General features: G+C 40.1%; 1 pseudogene; it reads left to right on the top strand.

Moving 5' to 3' along the window:
• The first annotated feature begins 4,238 nt into the window (after window positions 1–4,238).
• On the top strand, window positions 4,239–4,702 carry LOC113405694 (annotated as a pseudogene).
• The last annotated feature ends 1,518 nt before the right edge of the window (window positions 4,703–6,220 follow it).

Genomic DNA, 6,220 nt, shown 5'->3' with positions numbered 1-6,220 from the left:
GGGGACAAGGACCAGGGGCTTAGATAGGGGGTGGGGTCCTGGGGGGCAGTTGGGGCAGGGGTCCCGGGAGGGGGTGATCAGGGGACAGGGGGGTTGGATGGGTTGGGGTTTCTGTGGGGGGCAGTCGGAGGGAGTGGATGGTGGCAGGGTGGGGCTACCCTCCCTTCCCATGGAGTGTCCTATTTTTTGAATCTTAAAATATGGTATCCCTACCCTTCCCAGTGCAGCTCTCCATTCAAAGCAGGCTGCAGCGTGAGGTCTCAGCTTCCTCACTCCCTCCCCCTCTTTCCTGTTGGTAGTGGCCAAGGGAATGCTGGGAAATGTAGTTCTTTCCCTGCTCCAGGGCTGGCTCTATAGGCAGGGAGCTAACCAAGGAACTACAACTCCCAGGGCCCCCTGTTGGTTCTCAGCTCCCATGCTGGATCCCTGCCGCCCCTGCAAATGGGCTGCCCCAAGCACGTGCTTGCTTTGCTGGTGCCTAGAGCCGCCCCTGTACTCCACAATTTTATGGCCCCACAGCTGACACAGGCCAGCCACAAGTGTTTCATTGCAGTGCAGATATACCCCCTAGGAGCCATATGCATATGTGTAGACTCCATTGAACACAATGGGACTAACTTACACCAGTTCACCATGATTCACTGTTCAAAGAAACAACAACATCCCCAAAACATTGTCCCTTTCAGTTATGTTCTTATCTAATTCACAAACTCTTTGAAAAAGAACAGATTTTTTTTAAATAATCCTTTTAAAGCTCACACCCTCCTAACCCAAGTTTTTCTTCTTCTTAATTCAAACAGTATAACACATAAGATGTAAGATAGGATCTCAGTTTTCCTTCTAATATAACAATCATATCACAGTGTGGAGATGTAGCCCCAGACAGCGCTTACATTTCTAGTTTTCTTTTGAAATGTCATTCGGTATGATGTTTTCAGCTCAGGATCAGGCTCCCTAGTTTCATGTTTTAATATAACATTTTTTTTCTTCTGAGGAATGAGGGTCATTTCTATTAAAAAATAAGTGATCATAGATAGATGTACTATCAGCTCTATCAGATGCTACACCAATCAGTTCTTAGCATTTATACTTTATCTCAGGCACTTTAAAATTGTTATTGGAGTCAAAAATAGCTATTGAGATGAAATCCAGCTACATTAGCCTCTCTCTTCTGGTATAAGTTCTGTCATAATCTCTGTGATATGAAATAGAATATTAGGGCTGAAATGATTCCTGATTTATTTATTATTTTTTCTAGGAAAGATTCTTGTATTTCTTTATCATTTACAAGAGGTGCTCATTAAGCTGTCACCTGCTAGTGCTAATGGTTATAATTCCACTGCTTCTTCTCAAAGGTGGCTCCGTTCTTTAGTCTAATTTACCTTTAAGGAATTTTGATATGACTTTTTAAAACTACATATGTAGAAGGAGGGAAATCGACATCAATTATACAAAGGCATGCACGGAGGCATCTTTATAGATATCTGCCAGTGCTACCCACACTTTAAACAATTACAATAACACTCATACTTACAATTTTATATTCATCTCAAGAATAAGTTAATGTTCAAGTGACATATGATAATTATAAAAGTATCAACATAACATATAAAAATATGTTAAAAGAATGTTATTAAGGTTGCAAAGTTGAGGACTTGAAGGTTACGAAACGACAGAGTTGCCTGTGCAATTTGTTATTTCTTCTAATACATAATACTAGTACTTGGTAAAAGCACTGTCACTAAGACTGTAAACAACTCCAGAAAGGAGCCCCCACATCCCCCTGGGTAATATATATATATACTGGCTCAAACTGGGTTTTCCAGAGACTAGGAGACCAAATATGAACAGATGAGTTTAAACAGACTGATTAGCCTCATTGAGATTTAGCAAATGTACAGGACCTTCTTCTCAAAGAAAGGCCCCAACACTTGCTGAAGGGTTGGTGGGGATATTGGTCTATCAAGATATATCTACATTTTAAAAAAACAAGAAAAAAAACACCCATAGCAGCCAGTCTCAGAGCTTGGGTCTGTAGACTCAGGCTCATGCTATGGCACTAAAAATAGCAGTGTAGATGTTCCTGCACGGGCTGATGCTTGGGCCGTGAGAATCAACTCTGTTGCTGGGTTTCAGAGCCCAAGCAGAAATGTCTATACTGCTATTTTTAGCACCATAGAGTGAGCCCTGCAAGTCCGAGTCTGTAGGCCTAGGCTCTGAGACTCACTGCTGCATTTTTTGTGGGCTTTTTTCAGTGTAGACGTACCTGCAGACTCCCCATGTGGAAGATGAGTGATTTCAGGTAGGTTGATTAGTATATGTGTAGGAACTTTTGTTATTTTTATGTATTTTTTCTGCCATTTTTTTAATCCTAAGAACAGATGTACTCCCCTGAGAAAGAGCTGTGTGCTAACTTGTAACACTGGCACATTCTGTTCAGAGATACCACAGGGTATGACAAGGGGCTGTGGAGCCTTAAAACCCTCAGTCAGAAGGGAGAGAGATGTAGGTCTCCACCCAAGAGAGGTGGTGACTAGGGGCTGGTCTTCACTACCCGCCTGGATCGGCGGGTAGAAATCGATCTCTCGGGGATCGATATATCGCGTCTCTTCGGGACGCGATAATTGATCCCTGAATCAACGCGTGTACTCCACCAGTCCAGGTAGGAGTAAGCACCGTCGACGGGGGAGCCGCGGCGGTCGATTTGCCGCCGTCCTCACAGCGGGGTAAGTCGGATCAGATACGTCGAATTCAGCTACGCTATTCTCGTAGCTGAATTTGCATATCTGAAATCGATCCCCCCCGTAGTGTAGACATAGCCTAGGAGTCTGAAACCTAATGTGGGTGCCGTTGAGGGACCACATGTGTGTGTGTGTGTGAGGGGGAGGGGGTACAGAATTTAAGTACAGTTACTCTGAAACTGTAACATTCATGATGCATCTTTTCTTCTTGGAAAACATTTTATTGGCATAAAGAAGAGAACAGTAGGTGGTGGGACTTTTGTGTTATGACCGATGGCAGTATCTATTCTCAAGCCCCACAGTGCTGTATATAGTACATTACATAGACATCAAGAAATATAACTCAGTAATGACCTAGATAGTGCAATGGTGTTGGATTTCTAATTTTTAGTCATTATTTTTATGACAGGATTCAAATCTATTGCAAATTACAAGAGTATAAACCTACATCTCTTTTTTTAGTCATTTGTATACTTTGTCGACCCAATAGGATCCAAAACACCAAATTTGATGCAATTGCCACCACCTCCTTTAAGGGAGGGGAAGAGATGTGTTGCTAGTTCTGCCATACATCAGAAAGGAGGTGGATTTACAGAACAGCAGGGAACCTCAGAAGTCAATCTACACAACCTGGCTGTAGCCTGAAATGATACTATAACTTTACTTTGATGTACACTAACAGTTGTGACACTGAATAGAACTGATTTTTTTAATTGCATTTCCATGAGACATAGTACACTAATATAGCCTCACTATTATTTCTTTACTTCATTCCTATTTTATCATACATGCTTTATCATTGCAAGCTTTAATTAATTTGCATAAAATTGGTTTTATATGACCTGCAAGCGGTTTTCTCACTAACTTAGGTGCACTTATATGTCCAATTATCTAGGTCTCAGGAAAGTATAATGAATGCTACATACTAATGAAGAGAGAAAAAAAGGACACTTCCATTTTAAAATAACATGATTAATCAGAAATGTTTAAATTAAGCCAAATTTATATTTTGGCGAAATAAGATATACGGACAGTCATCATATCAAGGCAATACTTGCTATAACTAACAGTGAAATGAATTGTACTCACTCATAGACCTCACAATAAGATGACAATGAGGCATAACAATAAACATTTCCATACACCTGGCAAGAATAATCATTTCTTCCAGATAAGTGTCTGGCTGTGTTGGGGAAAGGTTACATCCCCTACTTCCCATCTGCTGCCCTTTTATACAATTACCAGCAGTCACTTTGTAAAATGTTAAAAGCACACAAAGAGTGAGGGTATATTGCCCCAACAATTAATTTTGAGGAATGTTTTAATGATCGTGCACATAGATAGCACCTGGCATCCAAACAGATTCCCAAGGCACTTTACAAACTTTTGCTAACTGATTGGATGCACAAGGATCACAATATCCTCAATCTGAAATAGTTACCAACAGGTTCTTTAGGCAGTAAAGAACTAGGTGATTGGCTGTATAGGACAACATACATGATGCCTGGACCTTACCCCAAGACCCCAGAGGAAAGGGCAGCTGCTGCTAAGAAATACAACATGAGGGTGGAGGACTATGAGGACTATGAGCCACATCCGGATGATGACATAGGGTATGGTGATTATCCCAAACTTCCTGACCAACCTCATCATGAAAGAGACCCCTGGTATCAGTGGGACTACCCCATCTGAGACAAAACTGGAGAGAGCCAATGCACTGGCACTTTGATATGTTTCTCTGGACCCGTGTTGACACATCCCCCACTGTGGTACACTGGCACACTATGTGCCATCACTTCTTCCTCTTTATTGGCTTTGTGCTGTTTATGTTCTGGCTTGGAGAAATGTACCCATCCTACATACCTATGGGACTGAAGCAGTATCCTTACAATAACCTGTACCTGGAGCAAGGGGGCGATCCCAGCAAAGAGCCCCCAGAGGTGAAGAACTATGAAATCTGAAAAATGCATGGAAATGTAGCTCTTTTCCAGAGTGTTCACTGCAGGATTCACTAACCACATGTTCTCTTAGACATTTACTCTTAATGAAATATATTGTGAAAACTCTTGTGGTGGATTTCTTTTCTTTGAAGAGGCAATAAAGTGGGCACTACTCATGTATCTGCAACTTTGGGTACCTAAGTGTCTTTGAATATCTATCTCTATATGCCAAAGTCAGTTGCACTTAGGCACCTAATGTTGCTTTTTAAAAATAGTACTCAGTTTCTTTTGGAAAATGTAACCTAGATTTTATTTCAAATTTAAATAAAGTGACAAAATCAAAATAGAGTCTTTAAATGATTTCCAAATACTGATTTGGGAAAATTAAAACAATTAGTGTTCAAAAACTTTTCACCTTGACCTGCATTCATTTGGAGGGCTTGTTGGATTTTGCTCAGAATGCTTTATTAAAAAGTGAAACATAATAAAACAAAACCAACACACACAAACACACCACAGTGACCTTCAACAGACATTCAACAGGACCTGACAAAATTCTGATTGAAGAAAGATTGATTCTCTAAAGTTTGAGTGGTCAGACATGCACTGAATTTGTTGAGGTTCATTGCAACATCCTAGAAAGTATTTTCAGCCTTTCTATCCTAATGAGCTTATTAGTAAAAGGCTGAAAGGATCACAGATTGTCTATCAAGAAAGATTGTCAGTCACACACTGTTAGCAACTCTGCTGTGATTTATACACCAGGAGCATAAAGAAAATGGTGCTACAAATGGAGTCTTATTGTGCCCCACAGTCAGTGCGGTAACACAAAATGAAACATGCAGCACAAAGGCCCTCATGTTTGGGGGGAGAAAAATAAGTTCTCGATGAGGAAATCATAGAAAATTAGATGGAATTGTACCTTTCTCCTGTGGTTTCCTCCAGTGATAATTATATCTCATAAGAGAAATTGAGTTACCTGCAGTAGTAATAGCCATGGTCAAAAATGTGCTATTAAATGCCATTGAAAAGAAAAAATCTCAAACTTAGCTCAACTGCTGTTAGCAAAAAGCATTTTCTAAGTTCTCTTCATTCAATATATCGAGGCATGACAGATTCACACTGTAGTTTTAGATCCAACAGAGAATTTTTTTAGATTCTCACTTTAGTTTGTGTGGAGCAGCAGAAACTATAGATAATTATATTTATGAAAAATACAATTCAGGAAAAAAAGTTGCGGGCATTTGCTTATGACCAAAAGATTTTCAAATTCTTAAAAAAGAGGAAAGTTTGTAATATAATTCTTCTCTCTAAGGCTTGGGAGAACTGCAAATAAATTTATGATGTTATGTTAAATGGAAAATGAGTATATCTGATAGATGAAGCAAGATTTGGAAAGGGGCTTATTTTCTATGGCTCCAGTTCCGCAAAGCACTTAAGTATGTCCTTAATTTTAAGCATATGCTTTAGTCCTAGTGAAGTCAATAGTACTATGGCACATGCTAACATGCTTTGCTGAATTGACAGTAATCAGGGCAT

Source organism: Terrapene carolina, unplaced genomic scaffold (genome assembly GCF_002925995.2).
Source record: "Terrapene carolina triunguis isolate 2854851 unplaced genomic scaffold, T_m_triunguis-2.0 Scaffold48847, whole genome shotgun sequence".
Lineage (NCBI taxonomy): Eukaryota > Metazoa > Chordata > Testudines > Emydidae > Terrapene > Terrapene triunguis.
The sequence above is the reverse complement of the archived record's forward strand: the minus strand, read 5'-3'. Positions and strand labels throughout refer to the sequence as shown.